Genomic DNA, 13,885 nt, shown 5'->3' on the forward strand with positions numbered 1-13,885 from the left:
TTTGATTTTTATTTCTTTCTTTTTTAAAAGGCTGCCTCTTGATGTGGGTACAGGTTCAACATAAGCATAACTGTTTTGGAATTCTGATCCTTCTCAATATTATTTGCAGTTTGTTATGATCCACATGGTTAAATACCTTTGTCTATGACTATAAGGCATTTTTTTGTTATTCTCTGGTTTCAGGTAAGATCTATATGGGTGAGCAATAGTAACCTTTGTTCCATATATTCTCCTAGATCCAGCTTGAATTTATTGGAGCTCCTGTTATTGTATCACTGCAAACATTTAAAAATTATCTTTAGAAAAATACTTGCATGTAATATTAATGACATTATTCAATAATTTTCACATACTATACTTTTTTTTGAGAACATGGCAAAAATATGTATATCTTCTAGACAGTTAGCCAGAAAGCTGTCTTTCAAATTCCTTAATTTAAATTCCTGAGTACCTCCAGTGCTTCATCAGTTTATTCAAACATTTTAATTGGCATTTAGTCAATTCATGTTATCTTGTTTCGCACTAATGCTTTCAGTGAAATTTGGACTTTTTTCCCACAACACCAATCTGTTGTTGATCATGTACTACCACATCATATGACTGAATTTCAACCAACTATTTTTGAGAAAATGATTGTGTATTCTTTCCATCTTCTATTTATGCTTCTTGCATCTATCGACATTTTGCCCATGTTGCTGTTGGGTGTCAGCGAGTCAGTTCCGACCCAAGTGACCCTACGCACAACGGAAAGAAGCAGTGCACGCCCTGTGCCAGCCTCACAATTGCTCATATCCCTGAGCCCATTGTGGCAGCCACAGTGTCAATCTGTTCATTGAAGGCCTTCCTCCTTTTCACTGCCCTGCCGCCTTACCAAGTCTGATGTCCTTCTCCAGGGACTGGCCTCTCTTGGCAACACATCCAGAGTATGGAAGACTGTCTTGCCATCCTGACTCGTGAGGAATGCTCTCCTGTACTTCTTCCAAGATACAGTGAACCCTCGTTTATCGCGGTTAACCGGTTCTAGACCCTACCGTGATAAATGAAATTCCGCGATGTAGGATTCCTTATTTGTAAATCAAATATTTTCGTAGTTAGAGCATAGAGGACATGAAAAAACACCCTTTAGTCACCATTACACTCGTATTACCCAATTTATTAAACGAAAAATGGAAAACACAGTAAAACATTTTGGACGTTACAATTATCATTTATTATTTATTATATTATTTATGGCATCTAGTTTACAGTATTACATATTTCACATACAGTATTATCATACATAGTTCTTACAAATACTGTAATCAATGGCGTGCAACCTCCACGATTTTCTTGCCATCTTTGATCATATCCAAAAGTTTTACCTTTTCCTGGATGGTGAGCATCTTCCTCTGGCGCTTATTTTTATTGTCAGAAGGCTTAGAAGAAGAAGCTCGTTTAGGAGCCATCAGAGGGCTTAGATAAAATTTCTTAAAAATCACAAACAATTACAGTACACTGTACAAAAGCAAAAATGCATCTGATACGTAGCTCTGATACGTAGCGATGCAGACAGAAGCGTGTACAGTATGAGCCAATCAGTGGCAGTAATGACAGAGCATGCGCTGTTACGCAAAAACCGCGATAGAGTGAAGCCGTGGAAGTCAAAGCGCGAAGTGGCGAGGGTTCACTGTAAATTGGTTTGTCCTTTTAGTAGTCTATAGGACTTCCATGTTCTTCTCCGGCACCACAATTCAAATGCATCCGTTTTCTTTGGTCTTCTTTATTCAATGTCTAGCTTTCACATGCATATGCTGCCATTCAAAATGCCACGATTTGAGTCAGGTGCACCTTACTCCCAAAGTAAAATCCTTGCTTTTCAATACTGTGAAAAGGTCTTGTGCAGCAGACTTACCTAGTGCAACACATCTTTTGATCTCTTGACTGCTGCTTCCATGAGCATTAACTGCTTTTCCCCATAGAATTGAGCGCACTGATTTTGCACATAGAATTTTTCAAAACTGTTATGTGTAGGTTGACTTCCACCTTCAACTATTTCAGCTTTAATATGCTGGGCGTGTTCTTTCTTTGGGGTTTGTGAATTCCAAGTATTCTGCACATTTCATTGTAATATTTTACTTTTTCTTCTTGAACTGCCTTTCAAAATCTTCTGTTTAGCTTTTATGCTTATCTTTCATTTACATAATCAATATTCCAGAGCAAGTTTCAGAGGGTCTTCCGATGTCCACTTCAGCCTTAACTTCCTTTCTTCCTCTCCTTCTTTCAAGTCCTTTTAATGCCGTTTTGTTTTCTTCCTGTATGATGTTCTCGATATTATCCTACGGTTTATTTGGCCTTTGGTCATTAATGTATTAATAATGTTTAGATGGTCTCTGAATTCAGATGAGATATATTCAAGCATATCTTTTGACTCTCATAGATTTACCTATATACTCGAGTGTAAGCCAACCCAAATATCAGTCAAGACACCTAATTTTACCACAAATACTGCATTAACAATGTGCTGGAAAACTTGGCTTATATTCGAGTCTAAATGGTATTTGACTTTTCTCCAGTTTCAACTTGAACTTCCATATGACCAATTGATGTACTGTTCACCACTTGACCCTTGTTTAGTTTGATGATATAAATGCTCTTTATCATCCCTTCCCATCACCTACCACCCCCCACTGCCATCAAGTTGATTCAAACACATAGCAATACTGGGTTTGGGAGGTTGTAAATCTTTATAAGAGCAGAAAGATTCATATTTCTTTCACAGAGTGGCTGGTGGGCTTGAATTTCTGATCGTTCAGTTAACAGTCCAATGCTTACAACACCGTAACTATCTGAGCACCTCATCTCTTCCCACAGATGTAGTCAATTTGATTCCTGTGTGAATATCTGGTGAAATCCACTGATATTGATACCATTTATGTGGTCATCAAAGGGCACTTACAATGAAGGAATCATTGGTCTTGTAAAATTGTATCATCCAATTTCTAACTTTGTTTCTTTCATCAAGGTCACATACCACAACTATTGATTCTTCCTGTGCTTCCAATTTATTCATTTCAATTCCAGTAATTATCAATGCATCTTAACTCCACATTTGGTCCATTTCAGACTAGAGATACTGATTAACTTCTTCTATATCTTTATCATTGACATAGTGATTGGTGTACAAACTTGAAAAATAGTTGTAGTAACTTATCATATATATGTGTGTATGTATCTATTGTCTTATCATAGAAGCATCAGATAGACACTGAAATGTTCTTTTTGATGATGTATGATGCCATTCATCTTAAATTTGTCATTTCCTGCAGAGTAAACCACATTGTTGTCTGATTCAAAAAGGCAAATAGCAGTCCATTCAGCTCATAATTGCCTAGAATAACTCACAGTCATTGAGTACCCTACAGAAGGTTTCTGAGGCTGTACATCTTTATAGGAACAGACAGCCTCATATTTCTCTCACAGAACCATTGGTGGATTTAGACTGCTAACCTCATGGCTAGCCACCCAATGCCTAACCCACAGACCTCTCTGAGTCAGCATCAACTCAACAGCGGTGGTGGGTAGGATATCCATTTTGAAGTTTCATTTCATTTTTTACAAATTCTAGTTTTTCTAGATTCTTTGTACAGTGTATAGGCTCATCATAAATGGTTGCTTGCAGGTCTGTATTTTCTTTTTAAGTCATGCTATGCCAGCAAACCAAAGTCCTTACAGTTTTGTGCCAACCTCATCATTAACACCGACTCTGCTTTTCCAAGGCAGCGCTTTCCCAGTCATAGGTTGAGATCCTTCTGAGGACCTCGTCTTCTGGCCCTGTGCCATCCAATGGTCCTCTACTGCTCAGAAGGCTGTCCGTGGACAGTTTCTCCGAGGTGGACTGCCTTTCTGTTCTTTCCAGTCCATCCTTTGTCTGGAAGCTGAACTATTAACTTGCAAATTTAACTTGATTTGTAAATGAAGTTCAATTAATTTCTGATCTTTTTCTCCATATTGTTATTATCGGTTGTTGTTAGGTCGGGGAAGTGGGGTCCAACAGAACAAAACGTGGACCAGGCACGCACCATCCTCACAGTGGCTGCATTTGAAGCGAGCCCATCATTGCAGCCACTGTGTCAATCCATCTTGTTTAGGGTCTTTGTCTCTTTCATTTCCTCTCCACTTTCCCACGCATGATGGCATTCTCTGGAGGTCTAGTTCTTTCCCAAGTAGGAGAGAAAGTCTTTCAACCCTTGCTCCTAAGGAGCATTCTCAAGATAGATTTGTTGGTTCTTTTGGTAGCCCATGGTATTTCTAATATTCTTTACCAGCACCATAATTCAGATGCATCAATTCTGTGATCTTCTTCTCTCTACTGTTTCCAAATTGAGTATATTCCATGGACAATTATGGCATCTTTAACATTTTCTTTTGCCTCATTCCCACATTCATAATAACAGCAAATCTGATCAATTTTTTGTGAAGTCACTAGATAAGTAAAACCTGAAGTTCTGCAAAACATCATGAAGCTAATAGTATTTTCTATGAGTCACACTGTTAAATGAATGTCTCTGATCTCATAAATTAGAGACGTCTTATAAAGCTGTTTTTGATTTGTATTAGAATTATATGCTTTGAAAATTAGAATAATTTTTGTGGGTAACTTAGAAAGAATTACTACTATTCTTTTACTTTGCAATAAAGAAACCAAGGTCCAAGAGGTGAAGTATCATATTCAAGATCTGACAGTTTGTAGAGAAAATCTCAGTATGAACATCTATGTTGCCTGATTCAGTTTACTGTACCATGTTTTCAGGAAGCTATGACTAGCCAGTAGTGTAAGGCTAAACCCACTGCCATAGAGGAGAGTCTAACTCATAGCAACCCTATATAGGGTTTCTGGGGCGATTAATGATAAAAATAATATTAATAGCAACCATCTTTTGGTCTCAATAAAGAAAGTTCTCAATGCCAAGAATTACAAAGAGGTTATGGCTGGGAGTTCACAATCTATTGGTGGACAAGAAAGTATAATCAGTGTATAATACAGGAAGGCTTCAAAACCTTAATGGAAAATTAAATGAAACGATAATGCTTTTTTTTCACACACGTTCAGCAGCCTCTTTATATGGCAAGGCTTTCACAAAGTTCTTTATAATTTGTTAAGGGAAGAGAAATGAGAGACTAGTTTTGTCAGGAGATCTAATGAGAAATCATAGAGACACTGGAATTTGAGCTGGATCCTAAAGGAGAGCTAGGTGTTTACCTACCAGAAGATGGAAGGATTTGCAGTCAAGTGTCAGGGAACACCGTCCATAGAGAGTCGTGAAAAGTTAGCGTAGATTAGGAAATAGCCTACATAGTGTGATTGCGGTTAATGTATCTTAGAAAGGTGGATTGGGTTCAATTGGAAGGAATCTTGTATGAGATGATAAGGTTAAATTTTTTTTTTTGCTCTTTTTATAGCAAGAGAGTGATATTATTTGTGTTTCCTGTGTTGATTTGAGTGGATATGGGGGAGAATGGAATTTTGGATATCATATGGAAGGATTTTATAATAGCTAGAAGTAGCCTAAGGTAGTGATTAAAGGAACAGGAATTTATAATTGAGGACAATTTCTGAGGCCCTAATAATAAAGTGATAAAATAGGGGCCTCTAATTTGAGTGGCTAGTAGTACTATTAGGAAGTAGGGAATATAAATATAAATAAATACCCACTGTCCCCAGCATACTAATGCTGGGGCTATCATGTCCCTTCAGGCTTCCACATCATAATATCTGCTACCCCTCTCTCCCTGTGACTAACCTTCATCTTTTCTATTCTTCATTGCCTAATAACTGCTCATCTCTTGAGGTTCTGTAGAAGTATTAAGACTTTTAGGAAATGCTCTCTACCCACTCAAATGGAGGCTGTAGTTGAAGTTGGAAAGGCCTAACTTAAGCAATATTAGATTTTCTTTCAATTGTCTGTTTTGTTTTTTGTCTAAAAACTTCATGAGGCTCGGCACATGATAGGAATAAATGCATTTGGGCAATATGAAAACAAGAAAATGGGAGGTAGAATGGAGTTGGAGAAGCTAACTAACTAATGTAGAAAAAATAAAGGATTTCATTCTGATAAAGGCATATGATTCCACAGTTACCTGCGTCAGTATTATAGAATAAAGCCAAACCTAAACAATAGTAGTTGTAAGTTGTTTCTGCTGTTCCTTGATGACAAGAGCAGTTATCTATCTAACACACCCTTTGAGATCAACTCTCAGACTTATCATTGGTCAGCTCCTAGCAATATCTGGGAGTACAAAAAATAAACAAATAAATAAAATTGGCAGACGATACAAAATCAGACATTGCGAGGCTTTCTCCTTTCCTCTTTATCACTATTGCCACCGTAGAAAAGAGTCCCTTTCCATGAGTAATATAATCGAACAAGCAAATGTCTGACTCCAGCATCAGATCTAACCCTAGAGCCTAACCATTATATTAAGAAGCGGAACGTTTATGAGACAAGTTTACCTGGACAAATAAAGAGTCTGTAAAGAGAGTCAACTATTAGCCATCAGCTATTTTGCTTTAGGCCACCCAAACTGATTATAGCTGCTTCTCATCTGCAGAACCCATTGAGCTATGGGAGACTTTACAGGCTCATCAGAAGACGTGTAAGGAGAACTGCTATCACTATGGGATTTATAAAATGCGTGAAGTCACTTATCACGATTTTCCTACATTTTATCCCTTGGGAAATCATTTTTCAAAGTTAAGTAAGATAAACTAGATTGAAAGAAATCACTGTCTCAGAATGTAAATGTGTGACATTTCACATCTGCATCTTTTTTAATGAGTGAGAATTACGTTTCACAGTGTTCTTTTAGTGCCGTTATGCAGATTCATACAAATCTGTGGACTGAAAGAAATAAGGCATAATTTAAATAAATTAACTATAAACTTGTTAGAATAAGCTGCCAGTTTAGGGTTTCAATGCCCACTCTCTCGGACACATCCCTACTAAGAATGGAGAGATCCTCGTGGATTTGTTTGGCAAGACTATATATAGATATTTAACTTGTCTAAAAGTCATCTATTAAGTGAAATTAATCCCAATTTAAAAATGTAAATATGTATGGAAAACTCAATTTGGGGATAAAGTGAAAGCACAAATGATATTAGGACCACAAGGGAACCTTGATCTTCGTATGTGCTAAATGATTTTTAAAGGCTTGGACTTTTACTTCCAATTATATTCTTAAAATTAGCAATTAGAAAACAGATTGGTGTACGATTATTGCAATAGAACTTTATTTTTCTCTCCCTTAGTTCCAATTCCTCAATTAATGAAGCAATGTCTACTTGTGCCCTGGCTCCACGTGAAGGCACCATCAAGAATGGTGTTTTCTGGATTGCACAGCTAGAGAAAGGCTCTTTGGCACAGTCCCAGTAAATGCTGAAAGGTGCATGCTACGCAGACTGCCACAGCTATATGTATCTTTGAGTAAATTAGGCATGTCTGAAACCAGCTAAGAGTTAAGAAATCTTCAAAGAGAATTTTCTCCTGGCATTTTATAAATCTTGAAGCATATCTGAAGAGCAAGAAAGAAAATAATTTCTCTGTTTCCTAACTTACTTGCTCAATCTTGATGAATTCGTTGAAGAAAATGGGAATGCTTAGCCTACAGAAGTGGGGTCCTGGGGGACCCTGGTGCTGTTGTTAACCACGGAAGTGCTCAGAGGAGGAGGGAGTCGTCTCTCAGTGTCTATCAAGGAGAGAAATTCAAAGTGATATGGAAATGACAAAAGAGACAAACTTGAAACTTCTGTTCAGGATAAAGACAACGGCTCTACTATCTGGAGTCGTATACTTAAATTGGAGAGAGAGACCCAATCCTAACTGAAAGCAAGCATGTTCAATGAATATTTTAAAAAGGAAATTGAATAAAAATAGACGTGGGCTCTGATGACAAAGGAGAATTTTCCTCTTAACATATGTCATCAAAGTTTGAAAAGTAAAAATTAAAACCCTATGCAAAAGAACTTCCACTCATGGCCATGATAGAGCAGCTAGCATTGTACCAGCTCTTTGGCTGTATGTGACTTGAATGTGGAAATACAGGTGAGAGAACCCTCGAGGCCTGTACCGGATAATGCAAGATTGTGACCTCTAAAGGAAGAGAACCTTCACATCACCCAGGGTTTTGCGTAGACTATGGTGCAGGAAAGTGGGGCACCCTTCAGAACCCCGTAGTCTCCCTGAATCTGAGGAGGGTGAATGAGGTGGTTAGGACCTTGAGGAAGGAGAGGGCCGCAGTGATATATGACCAGCAACCTGCATAGAGATTCAGTCTCAGGGTCTTTGCTGAATAGTGAGGAGCACGTGAGTAGGACACAATGACAAGGCAGAACAAAGAACAATTCCTGAGAAAAGAAAAAGTTCTTGAAAATGACAAGCAGAGCAATTATTAAAATTTACACAGTACTGGGAGGCATTCAAGTTCCAAAAAGCTATGTGGAATGGCCTTCCTGAATATGCTAGGTGCGCAGTAAAGATTGCAAGCAACCGGCGCCTTAGGAATAGAATCAACTAGCCATTTAAAACTCAAATGAAACTCACTGCCATCGAGTCAATGCTAACTCATGGTGAACACCCCCCTACACACACACACACACTGCGGTGGGTCTGGAGCAGAAAGCCCAGTCTTTCTCCCTTGCAGCTGCTGGTGCTTTTGAGCTGTTGACCAAGCCAATGGCAGCCCAATGCATGGCCACTACACTAGTACAATGAATAAGGAAGACCAAAGAAGAATCGATGCGTTTAATTACGGTGCTGCTGAAGAACACAGAAAGTGCCACGGACTGCCAAAGAACAAGCGGGTCTGCCTTGCAGACGTACAGCCAGAATGCTCCTCAGAGGCAAGCATGGGGAGGATTTGTCTCGAATACTTTGCACATGATGTCAAGCGAGACCAAGCCCGAGTGAAGGATATCATTCTTGGTAAAGTAGAAGGGCATCGAAACAGAAAGCCCCCCACAAGGTGGATTGACACCAAAGCTGCCACAATGGGCTCAAACATAAGAACAAGTGTGCGGGGGCCCGGGAGCTGGCAGTGTGCTGTTCTTTTGTGCACGGGGGCATTGTAAGTCGGAGCTGAGTCCACGGCCCTTCACAACAAAATGGGTCTTCAAACGTTGAAGAGATCAGCCTAAGCAATTTCTGTAATTAATGAAAAACTCAACATAAAAATTTAAGCAACTCAATACACAACAAAGTATTTCTGGTTTTTTTAACTCTAGAGAAACCACAGGCACATAAACACATGTATGCTAAACGATTAAGAAAAAACATGGAACGTGTTACAAAAAGTGGGAAAACAGTTTGAAGGCTGAGTTCTCATCTGGACAATGTAACTCAGAACAGTTGGATGGCATCTTTCAAGGGCTAAGAGAGAAAACTCACGGTAGAACATTACATTCAGAAAAGGTCTTCAAAGATGGAATTTTTAAAAAGAAATATTTTTAGAAAGAAATAGCTAAATGAACTATAAATAACAGTGGCTGAGGGAAAAATAAATAATTTCAGGAAATATTCTGAAATTATTAATAATGAAAACACAGCAGATCAAAATGAGTGAACTACAGAGCTCAGGATGGTACAAATGTGTAAGCGCTCAATTCTGAGCTGAAAGATTGTCGGTTCAAAACCACCAAGAGGCACTTTGGTGAGCTGCTTTGAACAAACTGTGGAAGAGTTCTATTGTGCACGGAAGGGGTCTTCATGAGACTGATTTCATGAGAACTAACAACAGCAGCTAAAGCACGGGAAGTGGCTAGGCTTCAATGCCTATGACAGTAAAGATTCAAAGTCTGAAAGACTCACACTTCCATCTTTAGCTTTAAAAAATGTGAAGGAATTCAAGTAAAGTAAATGAAAGAAAGTAATAGTTAACAGTGGAGACTACAGAAAGTAGGGAGGGGGGTGGCTTATGAAGAAATTTAGTACAAGTAATTTTTTTATGATAAATTAACTAACGAAGCTGTAGCTAGATTGATTAAGAAAATAATTTTTAAAAATGCAAGTTACTCAGGCAAATAATGAAGAGGTAACACCATGAATTATAAACATATGAAAAGGATAATAATGGAATATTATTCATTTGTTTTCACTAATAGCAGACTAGCATTACAAGAAAAATTTTAAAGGCAAAATAAAAATTCAAGTGAAAATGACGTCATGAGATCTGTTCAAAGAAGAGAAAAGGAATGTTTATGAATATATTTATGAAGATAAAGTACATTTTCTATTCTTTTTAAGTTTCTACAAAAGATAAATGACTGTTGGAACAACAGAGTAGCATAAAGGAGAATAATAACATGGGACTTTGGGGAAAATAAAAGTCAGTAAAGACATCCTAAATGTATGGAATGATAGGATACAGTTTAATGGAGTCAAGTGATCCAACAAATCAATTCTGAACTAATGCACAATCCAACAAACATTTAAATAAGTCTTGACAAATTAATTATACATGTGCATGTTAGGCAAAGCATGGAACTGACCAGGAAAACTAGTTTAAATTGTCCAGTAGCCATCCAGAGTTACTATGAAACAATAAAATTTAACATGATATAAATTGTAAGGCAAAGAAAAAGAGATCTATAGAACAGAATAAAAATCCTAGATATTGACCCGTAGATGAAAAGAAATTGGGCATAAAACAGAGATATCCTTGTAACAATTGAAAAAGTGTGAACTAACAATGTGCTAAGAAAGCATATTATTCTTATGGAACAAAATGTATGCCTGGCTCATATATTAGTGATTATTTTTAAGGACTTCAGGGAAGAATTTTTTTTTTTAAAAAGATATAAGAAGCATAAGCCATGTGAGAAGTGATTGATAACTAATTTACATTAATGGATACTTCTGTTCACTGAAAGATAGCATTTCTAAACTAAAATGGATTGGGAAAAATATCCCCAATATATATAACCAGCAGGGACTGCTATGTAGAATATTAATAGAACTCCTAAAAATACAATAAAATATATAACAGTCAAGTATTTGAAGAAGAAATATGCAGAAGCAGAAAAGATGGTGTTTATAGGAAAATAGAAAAATGTGTGCCAAAAGAAGAAGAAGCCGCCATATCACTAGTTCTACATAGTCACCGTTTTGGTAAAAATAGTCCTTTATGAAATTATGGTGCAATAAGAAATCTTGTTCATGGAAGTGGTATAAATCTATTTCAGGAGAAACAGTTTTGTGATAGCCGGTGCATTTGAAAACATCTAACCACGTGGTAAAATTATACTATAGCTACAAAACAACTGCCTTCTTATAAGAAATACAACTAAAATAAGAGGGGTTATTAAAACTAAACAGGTCAAAAATTGCTTTGCGACAAACAGAAAAGGATATGGGTAGCATAACAATGAGAAGTAGTGTGCTCATCGCTCTTGGTTTTCTAACTCCAAATCTTTGCACATTTTAAAATAATATTTCATTTTGTCCCCTCAAACTGTCCTTTGGAATTTTCTGTTCAACTCTTTTGCTTTATCATTTCTTCTAGTTCTTTTAGCTTCTCTCCATTCAAGAGCAAGTTTCATCATTTTCTGATATCTCAAATCAAATCCAAACCATACTCACTGGTACCAAGTCTATGCTGACTCAAGGAGGCCCCTTTGCGGCTTTCTGAGACTCTGAAGTGTTTGCGCGAGTGGGAAGTCAGGTGGTTTTTCTAGCGCCAAGTGGCTGGTGGTTTTGAACTGTCAACCATGCAGATATCAGCCCGATGCCTAACACCATCACCGGGGCTCCTAGCTTGTGATGTGTGCGTGCGTGCGCGCGTATGTGTGTGTGTGTGTGTGTGTGTGTGTGTGTGTGTGTGTGTGTGTTTTCTATTTCAGCGAGTAAGTTGTGCAATTTGTATATTGCAAATGGTGAATGAGCCGTCCGTTTTAATGCCATATTCTTCACAGAGTTCAGCTTCTGAGATTATTTGATCGGCATGCCGATCAAATAAGTATGGTGAAAGAATACAACCCAGATGCCCCCTTGTCTAACTTTAACCCATGTAGAGTCCCTTGTTCTGTTGGAACTACTGCCCCTCATTCTCTGTACACTTGCTGCAGGAGCACAAAAAGGTTCTATAATTCCCAGCTTTGCAATGACATCCATGATTTGTTATGATCCATACAATTGAATGCCTCTACATAGTCAATAAAACACTGTTAAACATCTTTCTAATTGAGGAAATGACACAATAGCTGACCTCCTCTGGCTGCAGAAAGAAGGCGAATCCAACTCCACACCAGCCCAGGGCCAGATGCCACAAGGCAGAGGCCAGGCATGACGCTGCCCCCTCCTTCTTTTACCCTGGTCTCCCACCAACCATTTCTCTTAGGGCACTGCTTCTCTGCTACGATTAAGAAGATGGAGCAGTGGCTACCCAGAATCCACAGAGAGCACTCACAAATTGGGGGTCGATTGGGCAAAGTACGAGATGACTCAGGATTGAAAAAAAACCCAAAACATAAGAGCACGCAGTTGCTCACAGCAGTGCCTCTTCTCAATCTGCTGCTGCCTATCTGGGTGGTCCTCAGCCTAGCAGTGACCTGATCTCTGGGGTTCTACATTGCTCTGTGGACGGGGTCGCATGCCGGCCTCATGACCTCCTGAGCTCAATGGTGTTCGCTCTGCTCTGTCTCAGCAGAGCCGCTTGGTGCCTCTGCTGTTTCCACCACTTCAGACACCGAGCTCACATGTGTTCTGCTGGCAGTTCATCTATCCTAGCAGCCCCCGGGAATCGCTCTATTTCTGTTTCTGAGATGGCATTCTTATACTCAGGGGGAAGGCAAAACTGGTCCGCCCGAGTCCTTCGGTGGCAGTTAATAGAAAACTGAATAGAAGAGCCATAAGAAGTTCGTGTTACTTCACCATACTGGTATTCTCTGCTTTCAGCCACGTGCCATCTGACATCAGCAATCATGTCCCTTGTTTCAAGTCCTCTTATGAGTCTAGCTTGCATTTCTCTTAGTCCCCTATCTCTGTACCGGTGCAGCTGTTCTTGAATTATCTTAAGCAAAATTTTATTTCTGCGTGTTTTAATGGCATCATTTGATAACTTCTGCATTATGTTGGCTCACCTTTCTTTGGAATGTACACCAATACTGCACTTTGCTAGTTCATTTTCAGGGAAGCTACCTGTCTTCCAAATGCCTTGGTATAGAAGAGTGAGGGCCGCGAGGGCAGCATCCATTCACTGCAACATGTAAACGGGACCCAGCCCAGTGCTGCAGCCTTATTGTCTTATTTATTTTACATGAACTGTTACTATAGCTTCGATTTCGAATTGTTGAAGTGAAGATGAACATATCATAAATGTTGTTGGAATATTATGAAAACCATTTGGACAAAGAAGTTAAAATTATCTCCTACATAGAAAAACTCCCAATGACCCTGAAATACACATGGAGCCGTGAAGCTACATGAATACAAACAGAACACGTGAGTGGACGTTTTTGTCACCTCGAAGTTGAACAAAGACCTGAAAATTCTTTTGTAAGTAAAAATTGGTAAATGTCACTAACTAGAAAGATGAAATTACATTATAAAAACCATAAGGGAAATAAAAAGTAGCACAGTTTGGGGGAAATAAAAAAAGCAATGTCACAGTAATAGAAGCACAAATACCCACAGAATGTTTCTTATCAAACGAGGGGAAGGAATAAAAATCTGGTAGGAGAATGGGTAAAATCACAGATAGATAATTCCATAAAAAGTTATATATATATATGGCCTATACACCAAAGAAAATGCCTATTTTCACTCTGAATAAGAGAAATATCAAATAAAATTACTATGTGATACAACCTATCAGATTGCCAGAAGTTGGAAAGCAACACCTTCTTTTGTGGGAC

The sequence above is a fragment of the Echinops telfairi genome, unplaced genomic scaffold (genome assembly GCF_000313985.2).
Source record: "Echinops telfairi isolate 266 unplaced genomic scaffold, ASM31398v2 ScPeMD7_7469;HRSCAF=8507_0, whole genome shotgun sequence".
NCBI lineage: Eukaryota > Metazoa > Chordata > Mammalia > Afrosoricida > Tenrecidae > Echinops > Echinops telfairi.